This window comes from Oryx dammah, unplaced genomic scaffold, assembly GCF_014754425.2.
Source record: "Oryx dammah isolate SB20612 unplaced genomic scaffold, SCBI_Odam_1.1 HiC_scaffold_2, whole genome shotgun sequence".
NCBI lineage: Eukaryota > Metazoa > Chordata > Mammalia > Artiodactyla > Bovidae > Oryx > Oryx dammah.
In genome coordinates, this window is record NW_024070186.1 from 146,337,390 (window position 1) to 146,352,244 (window position 14,855).

The 14,855-nt window shown below is 40.6% G+C and overlaps 1 protein-coding gene across 6 annotated transcripts in view; it reads right to left on the reverse strand.

The window, feature by feature from the left end:
* Positions 1 to 14,855, reverse strand: part of LOC120853653 (amyloid beta precursor protein) — a 305,317-nt gene that overhangs the window by 268,573 nt on the left and 21,889 nt on the right. The window lies entirely within an intron of this gene.

Consider the following 14,855-nt stretch of genomic DNA (forward strand, 5'->3'; position numbering starts at 1 on the left):
GTAATCAAGCAACACATTTTAAATGGACAAGAAGGTCATTTTCTAAAAGCAGAATTAAAAAAAAATATTCACCAATTCTTGAAATTCTTCCTATGGAAGTTTTCAACCCTTAGCAGTTAACAAGAAATATAAAAGCTTTTCACAGCAATTTTCTAAGTGTGATTCTAGTGGAAAATACAGAGTCCCTCATTTCTTCCTTTCAGTTCCTGTCCCCTGACCCAAGAACGTTGATAATAATTTTCCATGATTACTTTGTAAAAATCTATTGTGAATAAACAAAATTCAGAATGAGTTTTGAATTTAAAATTCAGAATTCAGTATTGTGTTTTTAACACAAGATATACAAATATTTCTCCCCCAAAACACTGCTGACCATTTTCCTGGAGTAAAAATATTTGCTATTTCTTATAACTTAAGTGTCTCCAAATATCTAAGGGGTCAGGAAGATTAAAAATAAAATTTTTACCATTCCACATTCAATAGGGACTTCCCAGATGGCTCAGTGGTAAGGAATCTGCCAGTCAGTGCAAGAGATGCTGTTTCAATCCCTGGGTCAGGAAGATCCCCTGGACGAGGAAATGGCCACCCACTCCAATATTCTTGCCTGGGAAACCCCATGGACAGAGGAGCCTAGGGGTCTACAGTCCATAGGTTTGCAGAGTCAGACACAACTGAGATTCTCCTTCAAAATGGTCCACATTTTAACCTTTCATTACCTGTATGTATATATGAGTGCCCATAGAGTTTTGCACTCACACTATTGCTAGTAAAGAGGGAGCAAGTGATACTATCCCTTATTATAATTATGCTCTGTGCATAATCAGATAGTAAGATGAACATAAAGCCAGGATTAGAATTACCTTCTTAAATTCTTATCAAGAAGGTAAAGCTGGCAAATATGAATGATTACCTCTAGAGTAGCCTCAGAGTTTCTCACCCAGGAATTCAACACCTTCCCCATCTATCAGAGAGCTTCCAGAGACTGAAAACAGCATGCTACATACATAATTTTCACAACTTAGGACATTCAAGTATGTATCAATATAAATCATTTAACAACTTCCTAACTAGTAATCACAGAACCATGAAAAAATAAGAAAAATTCAGAAGAGCTCTTGGGCTAATTTAATGCAAATTCAATCCAATTATTTCACATAGACCTACTTCATTTTAACTATCATAAATTCTCCTTTTTTAAATTTCCCTATTCATGTATCATGGCTTCCCTGGCGGATCATCAGTAAAGAATCTGCCTGCAATGCAGGAGAAGCAAGAGACATGGTTTTGATGGGTGGGTTGGGGCGATCCCCTGGAGAAGGGCATGGCAACCCACTCCAGTATTCTTGCCTGGAGAATCCCCATGGACAGAAGAGCCTGGGGAGCTACAGTTCATGGGGTCATAAAGTCGGACACAACTGAGCACAGTACACACATTCATATATCAGGAAAAATGCAAACTAGTTAGAGAAGTGAGCACACTTGGGCTATTATCTCAAACTCATCCTTAAGTAAATATTTTCATTTGCCGCATGGGGAGTCCCTAACAGAGGGTAAATGAAAGCCTCACATGGAAGCTACTGGAAGTCTAAGAGCTGTATTTGCCTTTCCCTCTAGGTTAAAGCATCCGCTTGCAATGCGGGAGACCCGGGTTCAACCCCTGGGTTGGGAAGATCCCCTGGAGAAGGAAATGGCAACCCATTCCAGTATTCTTGCTGGAGAATCGCATGGACGGAGGAGGCTGGTGGGCTACTGTCCACGGGGTTGCAAAGAGTCGGACACGCCTGAGCTCCTTCACTTTCACTTTCTTTCACTTCCTTACCTCACACCTCCATCTCCCCAGCTTCACCACACTGGGGGTGTTTTGCACACACGGAACTGTCTGTTAGAAATAGTTTTGTCACACATACATTTGTCATCCTCTCATACCGCACCCCATTGCCTCTTAATAACACTACACACACACACACAAACATGTGTTCACACAGATATATGACCCCCCTCACATCCTCCACATACCACACCCACACCTCAAACACAACCTCCCTACCCCATCACACACTGCCACACACAGCCCTGCACACACACACAACCCTCGACATGCCACACCCACATATATACCACATTCCACGCCATCTCACTTTGCACAATCCCTCCCTACCACATCACACACACACACACACACACACACACACACACACCCCGCTACGTACATATGTAATCCCCAGACAGTCATGATAAATCTTTAAAAAAATAATTTGATGATGTTATTTTTAAAATGGGTACAAGCTTATTTAGGCTCTTAGTAAGTGACTGCACTGTTTTATTCCCTTAGAAAAACTAAAATTTGAATTTAAGACAGAACTAGACCTTCGTTTCATCTTTGGCATCTACAGCAATTCGATTCATAAATGATTTTCAAACTGTGGAGTTTTAAAGAATAGCTTATTGACCCTTTGTCTGCATAATCTATTTTTTTTTCAGCAACATTATTGTAGAAATTTGTGCTGATCACTTCCCCGTGTCTAAGCTTTAGGTAACTTACAAAGCAGACACTGTATCCAGAACACAGGCTGGTTGTTTTCCCAAAAAACAAAGCAGGTTTCTAAGCTCGGATTGTGTCTTGGCCCTGACTCCAAGCCAAACCTGTCTTCTGCTTCTAGATCTGTAAAAGATTAGCAAGCCCCTTTCACAGAGAAGCCACACACTGGCCCCCTTAGACAACTGGTTTTCAAACTGTGCTCTCAGGAACCCTAGAGTTCCTTAGAGGTTTTTCAGTATTTGAAAGGAGGCCAAATTTAAGAAAGTTTTTAAGTTTTCAATGAAAGCAAAAAATTTTTAAACCTCTTTTATAAATTGAGGTCCTACCCAATCTATATTTTTGTTTGAAAGAACTGGTTATGTTGCCTTTTCTTTAAAGTCCAAGTGAAAAGCCATGCCCTGCACACGGACCAATGTGCTGCCATCAGTCGCTCAGTCGTGTCCAGCTCTGTGAGTCCTGTGTCCCATCAGGCTTCTCGGTCCACTGGGATTCTCCAGGCAAGACTACTGGAGTGGGTAGTCATTCCCCACTCCAAGGGTGCTTCCCAACCCAGGGATTGAACCCAAGTCTTCTGCACTGCTGGCAGGTTCTTTACCACATTTAGCCGCCAGGGAAGTCCACATGGATTAAAAATATTATAATTAGAAGTAGGATTCTGTAACTATGTATGATGATAGATGCTAACTAAATTTATTGTGATGATCACTTCCCAGTTTGCACATATATTTAATCATTCTGTTGTTCACCTGAAATAAGTCAATTATATGTTTTTTTTTTTAAATAGAAAAATCACACTCCAATAATTTTCACTGCCACAGGACAAATTAACGGGATGGGTTGGGGTGAAAGAGGTTCCTCATCATGACAAGAAAACTCTCCCAGCAGGAACCCTCCCTGCTGGGAATGAGAGAACCCTGCAGAGGCTGACAGCAGAAACCAAGACATCAAAACCAGACAAATTAGAGCAGTTACAATAGCTCATTTGAAAACTCTAGATAGAATAACAAAGAAAAGAGTATATATTTCTAAAACCCAAATAATATAAGTCAAACTTAAAAAAATACTTAGCAATAACGTAAAAATATTCTAGTCACCCATCCCGGGGATAAGTTAAAAACAAATGAGGGATGCTATTTCTGTTTGTTTAGCAGATATGAGTAATGGCTGTCACTAGGACTTCACTGATGAAACAAAAATACCTAGTCGTTCTATAAACAAAGGGGCTCCCTGGGGAACTTGTCTTCTCCTGAAGTGAGAGGGGTCTGAACTTACAAGGACTTTAATGTATTTTACAATGATGGTATAAATTAATATTAAAACATAGTATTATCTGGTGGCTTTTACCTTGTCTCTGCTGTTTGAATTACATCAAATACTTTTAGGAACCTATGGGCAGAAGTATTTACAAATAAAATGATATGATGTTGTTGTTGCTTCATAGCTCAGTTGTTTCTGACTCTTTGCGACCCCATGGACTGGAGTGAGTTGCCATTGCCTTCTGCAGGGGAATACCTTCTTCCCAACCGAGGGATTGAACCCACATCTCCTGCCTTGGCAGGGGAATCCTTTACCACTGTGCCACCAGGGAAGACCACGATGCTTGGGACTTGCTTTAAAATACCACAGCAAACAAAAATGTGTGTGTGCTGGGGGGTGGGTGTGCTGAGCAGATCACTGAAATATAGCCAATTGCTGAAGCCAGGTGAAATTTAAATTTAAATTTTCCACAGGAAAATTTTTAAATACTTTTGGAAAACAACAAATTATATATAAAGTACACATAAATATTATACATATGCTAGGATCAAAACATAGCATGAAAGCAAAGGATTAAAAGAATTTATAAAATATCTTCTCAATTTCGTAAGTAATCTGTCAGCAGATAGTTTCCAGCGGATAGAGCTACACAGTATTGGTTACTCAATAGTTATCAATCACAAACACAAAACAGAATTCAGAGAGTCAAAAAGCAAACTCAGGTTTGTTTGCTTCGCTTATTTGGTTCATGGGAAGGAAAAGGAAGGCTTTCTTTAGCATTAGTGCTGACTTCTTGGCAAGCAAAAAGGTCTTTACAATTTTATGTAGACTGGAGAAAAAGACTGTGACGTCATTATGTACACACACAGTCGCTCAGTTGTGTCTGACTTTCTGTGACCCCATAGACTGCAGCCTGCCAGGCTCCTCTGTCCATGGAATTTTCCAGGCAGGAATTCTGGAGTGGGTTGCCATTTCTTACTCCAGGGGATCTTCCTGACCCGGGGATTGAACCTGCATCTCTTGTGTCTCCTGCACTAGCAGGTGGATTCTTTAACACTGGAAAATACTGGATTACTCTGAATCATGATTTTAGATGCAGTCTGCATATTTTTATATCGTAGAAAAGATGTATCTTGAATTACAGGGGCTAAAAGAAACACCATGATATAAGTAAGAGATGAGAAGAAAGAAAAGGTGTGTCAATGCCCAAAACCAAATAATTGGAAATAAAAGGACAGAAGAGCCAAAGATGCATGCCCAGACCCAACCTTGAAAAGAATGTGTTTTATCATGAGGATATACTTTAATTTCAAAAGTATCTCATTATCAAATGATTATGTAAAAAAATCATCCTTTACCTTGCCAAGGATACAAAGCATTGTTTCTTCTAGAAGCTCAATCGTCAACAGACTGGAGCTCTATGTAAAACTACACTGTTGTTGGTTCTCAAACTTTAGCTTGGGTCCAAATCAACTGCAGCGGTCCCTAGCCTTTTTGTCACCAGGGACAGGTTTCATGGAAGACAGTTTTTCCTTGGACCAGAGGCGGGGGTGGTTTGGGGATGATTCAAGCACACTACATTCATTGTGTGCTTTATTTCTATTATTATTACATCAGCTCCATCTCAGATCATCAGGCATTGGATCCCAGAGGCTGGGGACTCCTGAACTAGAGGGATTGTTAGACAGGTGGCTGTGCCCACCCCCAGACTACACTTTGAGGCCTATGGGATATTCCATGAACATTTCCTGCAAATTATCAGACTTTACAAGCAGCTGCAATTTCTTAAAAACGCAGTATATAATTTATGAGAAGCATTAACCAGAATTTTCAGGCAGAGCAAGGGTGTTTTACAAAGAGAATTATCACCTTGGTTAGAGAATTTCATTTCACAGACTAACAAATCAAACAGGTACCAAGGAATGGGTAAATGCCATCCCTACTTTGGTCATTATGTATTTTTTACATTTTTTTACTTTATATTGGAATACAACTAATTAAGAGTGTTGTGATAGTTTCAAGTGGACAGCAAGGGGACTCAGTCATATATATACATGTATCCATTCTTCTCTAAACTCTCCCATCCAGGCTGCCACAAAACCTTTCTATAATATTGCAATTTACAAGAAGATAGCAACTTCTGAGAACAGAATTCTCAGATACAAACCTTAACAGGGACTTAATCCCGCCTTCACAGAACTCACTTAAACAGCTGATAAACAGAGTGCCAAGTCTTCTGATTGGTCCCTTTGAAGCTGAGAGAGGGCTGGCCCCCAAACACCTTCTATTACATCAGCAGCTGTGGAATGCTCCCTGTGGTCAACAAGCCCTTGCTGCAGTGACCGCAGCTGACCCACCTCAGAGCTTCCCTCCTTGGCAGGGTGAGTCAACCGAGCATCAGAAATAACTAACCAGCCTGATTTCCTCTTGGCACAGCACGGCGTGGATCACAGGCACTGGGGACCAGAGACGGTACAGAGTCAACGATGGACAGCGACAGCTGGGGTATCTTAAATCAATTTCCTTTTCTAAATTTCTTCACACAAAGCCCAATGTTGGGGGTGGAGGAGGAAGAACAGAATGCTAAAGAATTGTTGGTCAGAATTCTACCTGAGGGTTTACCAGTGATTTAATTCCCACTAATTCCTAACTCTGGGCTTCCCTGGTGGCTCAGAGGGTACAGAATCTGCCTACAATGCGGGAGACCTGGGTTCAACCACTGGGTTGGGAAGATCCCCTGGAGGGCATGGCAACCCTCTCTAGTATTCCTGCCTGGAGAATCCCCTTGGACAGAGGAGCCTGTAGGTTACAGTCCATGGGGTCACAAAAAGTTGGACACGACTGAATGACAAAGTACAGAACACAGCAATACACAATTCCTGCCTCTGGCTTCCCAGACAGCACCGTGATTAAAGAATATGCCTGCCAATGCAGGAGATGGACAAGATACAAATTCAATCCCTAGGTCAGGAAGACCCCCTGGAGAAGGAAATGGCAACCCGCTCCAGTATTCTTGCCTGTGAAATCCCATGGACAGAGGAGCCTGGAGGGCTACAGACCACGCAGTCGCAAAGAATCCCATACAACTTAGCAGCTGAGCACAGCGGCACAACTTCGACCTCTAAATCAAGCTTTTGATAAAACAGTTGTTAATAATCCAAGATGACATTCCAATTTCAACAAGTTCGAAGTCTACTGCAGCTGTATCAAAATGAGAATAGCGTATGTTAATCAATACAGGAAGACTATGAGGCAGATGACAAGTGAATGAACACCTTGAAAAGTTCTGGTTTTAAAAAAGCAGCAACTTACACTACACCTTCTAACCAGGTTTTCGTGCTCGTGTCAATTCACAGGCTTTCCCTTAGTTTAAACTCAAATTACCTCTTGAAAGAATGGCAACAAATACTGCAAACATTATGGGGTGTGGTGGGCTTCCCAAGTGGCACAGTAGTAAAGAATCCACCTACCAATGCAGGAGATGCAAGGTCTGATCCCTGGGTTGGGAAATGGCAACCTACTCCAGTATTCTTGCTGGAAAATCCTATGGACAGAGGAGCCTGGAGGGCTACAGTCCGTGTGGTCGCAACGGATCGGACACCACTGAGCAGGCATGCACAGGGGGTGTGGCTGTGCTGAAGGTTCTCAAGTTCCTTCCTTGCAAACCAGGCTCTCCTGCATTGCAGGCAGATTCTTTATTGTCTGAGCCACCAGGGGAGCCCCTTATATGAGGAAAGAAAGCAACAAGACCAAAGGAAAGATAAACTGATTTTAATTTTCTACTGAAAAACGGAACTGTAAGACAGATGGATGATTGAGACTTCCCTGGTGGCTCAGACGGTAAACGCATCTGCCTCCAATGCGGGAGACCTGGGTTCAATCCCTGGGTCGGGAAGATCCCCTGGAGAAGGAAATGGCAACCCACTCCAATATTCTTGCCTGGAAAATCCCGTGGATGGAGAAGCATGGTAGGCTACAGTCCGTGGGGTCACAAAGAGTCGGACATGACTGAGTGACTTCACTTTCACTTTCACTGTGGAGGTTAAGAGCTGATGCTGAAGGCAGAAGGTTAAGAAGCCTATTACATGCTTGTCACATAGACATGTCTGTGTACCCTGGCAGAGCCACTGAAAATGTCTGGCAAATAGAAGGTGTTATAAGCCAATCATCAAGGCTGGCTGGCACAGGAGTAATACTGAGGATATACTATGTTTTACAGGCTGTACTATTTCTTTTAATCCTCACAACAGCTCTAGAAGTTATGTACTTTTCTAATTATTCTCACTTTACAGATAAAGAAACAGGGAGGTGTAAGGTAAGTTTGCAAAAGAAATGGTTATGACATCAAAGAGATTCACAAATAAAAAGCATTCAAGAATTTAGAAAGATTTGTGCAAGGCCCCTGACCTGCACAGATGGCCGACACCTCAAAGACAACCAGTTGTGTCTGCCCAGTTAGATCACCTCTACATGGCTGGAGGAGCACATGTGAGTTGCCAAGTCATACTATGTTATCTAAGAACAAGGCTGCAAAATGAAGGAAAAGAAGTGGTACCTGGAATCCAGACGTTAGTTTCCAAGGATGGGGTATTACGAAAGGAGCTTCTACAACCACTAGGATGACTGTGCAAAAACAGACTCAGACTTAGAGAAAGAACTTACGGTTGCTGGGAGAAGAGTGGGGAGAATAGGGGGATACTAGGGAGTCTGGGATCAACATGTGCACACTGCTATATTTAAAATGAATAACCAACAAGTTCCTCCTGTATAGCACACGGACTTCTGTTCAATGTTATGTGGCAGCCTGGATGGGAGGAGAGTTTGGAACAGAATGAATATGTGTATATATATATATGGCTGAGACCCTTTGCTGTTCATCTAAAACTATCACAACGTTGTGAATCGGCTACAACGGTGTCTGGCGCTCAATTGCTCAGTCATGTCTGACTCTGCAACCCCGTGGACTGTAGCCCACCAGGCTCCTCTGTCCTTGGGATCTTCCAGACAAGAATACTGGAGTGGGTTAACAGTTCCTACTCCGACCAGAGTGTCCTCAATCTCTTGTATTGACAGGTGGATTCTTTACCATTGTGCCCCCTGAGAAGCACTATATTCCAAAATAAAATAAAAAGTTAAAAGATGATATGTTGGAGTTTCATTCTAACAGGTTTCTTGGTATAAGTGGCTTGGTAAATACACATTGGGTGTTAAAGCTGGTGGCCCATCCAAGACAGATGAAAAACCTTGGCAACCAAGCTGAGAACATTGAGAAACTAGGAAAACTCAAGTTGCACCACCAGACATTCTTGGCCTGAGGTCTCTTCTTGATGAGCTTTGCCAGCAATGTCACTGCTGGTTAACTGCAGAAACTAACACTTTTCTAAAATGGGAATATTACATGCTATTTTCATCAAGCTTCATACCTATTATTCTCCAGAACCATTTCAATCCTATTAGATGTTTCCCCTTTCTAATTAAGGTAATGTCACTCAGCATCATTTACAAAAATTAGTGAATATAAATCCTATCTGTATTTCAGAAGCAGGAAAAACTTACAGTGAAAATAGTCAATACTAGATTTTTATTAAAAGAGGATGAATTTTTTCAATCACTGACCTTACAAGAGATGTAAAAATCTTTATTCAGAATCAAAGATGCTTTAGAAAAACTCAGTATTTCTCTGCTTGCTATAACCTCCAAATTTTGTAACCAATGTGGAATGGAAATGGACTCTAATAGTTCTGATCCATAAAATGACTGAGAAAATCAACTTTAAGACAGAAAAAAGCTTAAATATTTAATATTTATACCAAAGAAAATGGTAAGTAATGAAGATGCCTTCAAAAATAACGAAGTTTTGAAAATGAAAACTTACTGGTTATTGCCCTTTTAGGCTTTACCATAGGAGTTCCTGGAGAAGGAAATGGCAACCCACTCCAGTATTCTTGCCTAGAGAATCCCATGGACAGAGGAGTCTGGCAGGAGGCACTCTATGGGGTCGGAAGAGTCGGACAAGACTTAGCGACTAAATCACCACCAGAGGAGTTCCATACAGGCACCCTGCTTAGGTCACTTCCATATTAAGTAATAAGAACCTGGGTTCCAACCTCAACTCAATTACCTACCACTATTTAGAGCAAATTATGCAGCCTCACTGAACCTAATTTTGTTCATATTTTGAGAGAGTTTTTGCCTTGCCTTTCTTACGTAGCGATAAAGAATATCAAATCAGTGAGTCTTTATACTACAAACATCTTTGCAAATTGCAAAGAATATTCTCCACATTTTATATTTGGTTTACATTATCCCCAATACAATCTTAATTTACTGTCTTAATTCAGCATAATACTGAAATATTTTCTATCTTACACAATGTGCATTTTATTACACTTCCCCATACCCAAAGAGTCATTAAAATATTTGTTATTACTTTAAAAGGGTCTCTCAGTTCACTTCAGTTGCTAAGTCATGTCCGACTCTTTGCAACTGCATGAACCACAGTACGCCAGGCCTCCCTGTCCATCACCAACTCCCAGAGTCCACCCAAACCTATGTCCATCAAGTCGGTGATGCCATCCAACCATCTCATCCTCTGTTGTCCCCTTCTCCTCCTGCCCTCAATCTTTCCCAGCATCAGGATCTTTTCCAATGAGTCAGCTCTTTGCATCAGGTGGCCAAAGTATTGAGTTTCAGCTTCAACATTAGTCCTTCCAATGAACACCCAGAACTGATCTCCTTAGGATGGACTGGTTGAATCTCCTTGCAGTCCAAGGGACTCTCAAGAGTCTTCTCCAATGCCACAATTCAAAAGCATCAATTCTTCGGCACTCAGATTTCTTTATAGACCAACTCTCACATCCATACATGACTACTGGAAAAACCATAGCCTTGACTAGATGGACCTTTGGTGGCAAAGTAATGTCTCTGCTTTTTAATATGCTGTCTAGTTTGGTCATAACTTTCCTTCCAAGGAGCAAGCGTCTTTTAATTTCATGGCTGCAATCACCATCTGCAGTGATTTTGGAGCCCAGAAAAATAAAGTCTGACACTGTTTCCACTGTTTCCCCATCTATTTCCCATGAAGTGATGGGACCAGATGCCATGATGTTTGTTTTCTGAGTGTTGAGCTTTGAGCCAACTTTTTCACTCTCTACTTTCACTTTCATCAGGAGGCTTTTTAGTTCCTCTTCACTTTCTGCCATAAGGGTGGTGTCATCTGCATATCTGAGGTGATTGATATTTCTCCCAGCAATCCTGATTCCACCTTGTGCTTCCTCCAGCCCAGCGTTTCTCATAATGTACTCTGCATATAAGTTAAATAAGCAGGGTGACAATATACAGTCGGAGAAATCAATGGCACCCCACTCCAGTACTCTTGCCTGGAAAATCCCATGGTCAGAGGAGCCTGGTGGGCTGCAGTTCATGGGGTCGAGAAGAGTCAGATACAACTGACCAACTTCACTTTCACTTTTCACTTTCATGCATTGGAGAAAGAAATGGCAACCCACTCCAGTGTTCTTGCCTGGAGAATCCCAGGGACGGGGGAGCCTGGTGGGCTGCCGTCTCTGGGGTCGAGCAGAGTCAGACACGACTGAAGTGACTTAGCAGTAGCAGTAGCAGACAGCATTAAAAAGCAGAGACATTACTTTGCCAACAATGGTCCATCTAGTCAAGACTATGGTTTTTCCAGTAGTCATGTATGGATGGGAGAGCTGGACTGTGAAGAAAGTTGAGCACCAAAGAATTGATGGTTTTGAACTGTGGTGTTGGAGAAGACTCTTGAGAGTCCCCTGGACTGCAAGGAGATCCAAGCCATCCATCCTAAAGGAGATCAGTTCCAGGTATTCGTTGGAAGGACTGATGTTGAAGCTGAAACTCCAATACTTTGGCCACCTGATGTGAAGAGCTGACTCATTGGAAAAGACCCTGATGCTGGGAAAGATTGAGGGCAGTAGAAGGGGACAACAGAGGATGAGATGGTTGGATGGCATCACCGACTCAATGGACATGAGTTTGATTAAACTCCGGGAGTTGGAGATGGACAAGGAAGCCTGGTGTGCTGCAGTCCATGGGGTTGCAGAGTCGGACACAACTGAGCAACTGAACTGAACTGAATAAATTTATGCTTCCAATACTTTTAAAAGGAAGTTTCAATATACAAGAATCACTTACCTATGAAAATAGATAAAATTCACTGAAATGACCTGGTTTTATGAAATAAGAATCACATCAAAATATTTTTTTTCCAAAAATTAGTGATATTTTATAATGGAAAAGGATGGCTTGTCTCTGGAAGGGGGTCTCAGGAGACAACTGTTAGAAACTGGCTGATGACCTAGAAGGGATGACAGAACCAAGGGGTTATATATCCAACACGTGATCTTGGTGGGACCTCTCTAAAGCGTCTGCCTATAGTTAAGAAGCTCCAAATATTACAGAAGGCAACAGTGATAAATACACATGTACTACTTTCTCTTCCATTCCACCATCTCATCACCAACAGGCCAGTTGAGTTAGATTTACTTGAATATTTCAGATATGTTCTATGTACTTAAATTTTATTTTATAAATAAAACTTCCCTTAATGCAATTTATTGTGCCTGCTTTCTGAAAATTTCTCTTCTCACTTAATACTATATTTCATTTATGGCATAGTATTCCAGTTTGGTGCAACACAGTGAAAAAACGTATGGAAGTGATAAAATAATGTTCCACCAACATCCTCATCTGTGGGCACTGATATAATATCCTATCGTTCTAATTCCAGAATTGCTAAATCAAGGGGTGTGCAGATAAAGTAGTGAATGGCTGCTCTTGTAGCACACACAGAAGGAGAAAATGTGTTTTGTCACACAGTTCCTGACTCTGGCAAGACTGTTTAGTTTTCTGTCGATCAGAATGTTAAAAAAAAAAAAAAAACAACAACCTTATCTCACTGTTTTAATTTGCATTTCTTTGACTACTAATGAGATTGAGCATATCTTTATAGGTTTATTAGCTATGTCTATTTTTTTTCCTAAATCTTTGCTTTTGGGAGGGGGCGGTCCGTTTCTTTTCAGTTCTTTCAGAGGTTCATAATGAAATATGTATAAACAAAATTATACCACTGAACTTATTTCAAAATAACCCAGTGAGGAAGAAGAGGATGAGGAGGAGATATGTTTACAAGAAAACAAGCTAATAATAAAGTTAGCAGTAAATTTGTAATTTCTGAGACTGGGTGACAGATACCTAGGGTTCATCACACTATTCTTTTTTGCATATGTTTTAATTTTTTTCGTAATATTGACAGAAGTTCTTTCAAGTGTTTTGTTCATTTTTCTCTTGTGAGGTTCATATGTTATACTTTTCATAATTCTTTTCCATTATGGTTTATTACAGGATACTGATTATACTTCCCTGTGCTATAGAGTACGACTTTGCTGTTTATCCATCCTATATATAATAGTTTGTATCTGCTAACTCAAACTCCCAACTCCTAGAGCATGGTAGTCTCTAGGTCTATCCCGGTAGCTGCAGACAGCATGATTTCCTTTATTTTATAGCTGGGTGATACTTCATTGTGGGCCTTCCCTGGTGGCTCAGAGGGGAAAAAAAATCTACCTACAATGCAGGAGACGTGGGTTCTATCCTTGGGTCAGGAAGATCCCTTGGAGAAGGAAATGGCAATCCATTCTAGTATTCTTGCCTGGGAAATCCCATGCACAGAAGAGCCTCATGAGTTACAAGCCATGGGGTCACAGAAAGAGTCAGCCACTTGGTGACTAAACAACCACAACATCCCATTGTATACTTATATACACCGCATCCTCTTTATCTATTTGTTGATGGATATGTAGGTTGAGTCCATGTATTGGCCATTGTAAAACAGTGCTGCTATGAACATAGATGTGCATGTATGTTTTCAAACTATAGTTCTGTCTGGATCGTGTACATTGTCACCAATTTCTAAGAACACTTTGCAGAATATAGAAATTTACCTTTTGTTACAGAAACTGTAAATAATTTCTATGGACAGATAATCAACATTATTGAATAATCCATCTTTTCTCCCTCTGATGTGGAAAACCACCTTTATCTTAAATTCATTTCCAATTTACAGACAAGTTTATGTGACTTCCATTTTGTCCTTTTGATCTGTCTTTGCATATGCTATGTAGTTTTAATTTCTATATCTTGACATATTTCCTGAATTTTTCTGTCCATTTTTACCTGATGATTTTATAAGTACCTATTATACTTACAAATATCCCTTCCTCTAAAACTGCTTCTCTAACACAGTGTAGCTTGAGTTTCTCTTTGACATCAGTATGTTTTCATGTTTCTACCTAGAGTCTCATCTTTGCATTCAGATTCTGAATTCAGTTGGCTAGCACAGAAATGTTAATTCTTTTCTTAGTGCAAAAAATATTTATTTAGCTACTGTGAAAGGTCAAACGGCAGAAACAGGGTGGTATAACATTTGAACACTACCGTTTATACCAGCTTTATTTTTAACGAATAAGCATCCGACTAGAAATTCAATAAAGGAGTATGTTGTAATCAGTAAGACAAAGACCTTAAAATACAGTAAAGTAATATTCGTCTTAAGCATTTCAGTTTTAGTTGATTGCTCTACGGCTTCATAGGAACACGTGACTTCTTAAAGAGAAATAATATTTTTTATATGGCTTGATCCACTTATTAGAAATAAGTAGCAGAGAGCATCTGCGTTCACACACCAACTGTTAAATTAATCTACGTGAAGTCAGCCTCAAAGCACTTGGCTGCAGCTACAAGATGTAGATGTAACAGGATCGCACAGACTAACATCTGATAGGGCCATATACTTGCCAGGTCAGAAGGAAGAAATGGAGAAGAGGGGATGTATATCCTTCTAGAATCAAAATATCAAATACCCCTGCAGTCTCCTGGAATTGTCTTGAAAAACTCAATTCCTCCTAAATCCAAATTAACTCCCCATTCTAAAATAACCCTCCCCAAAACAAAAACAGACCGCTTCATTCAATTCATACTTGGTCAATTAATAAAATTTAAGAGTCACCTGAAACCACCGAAA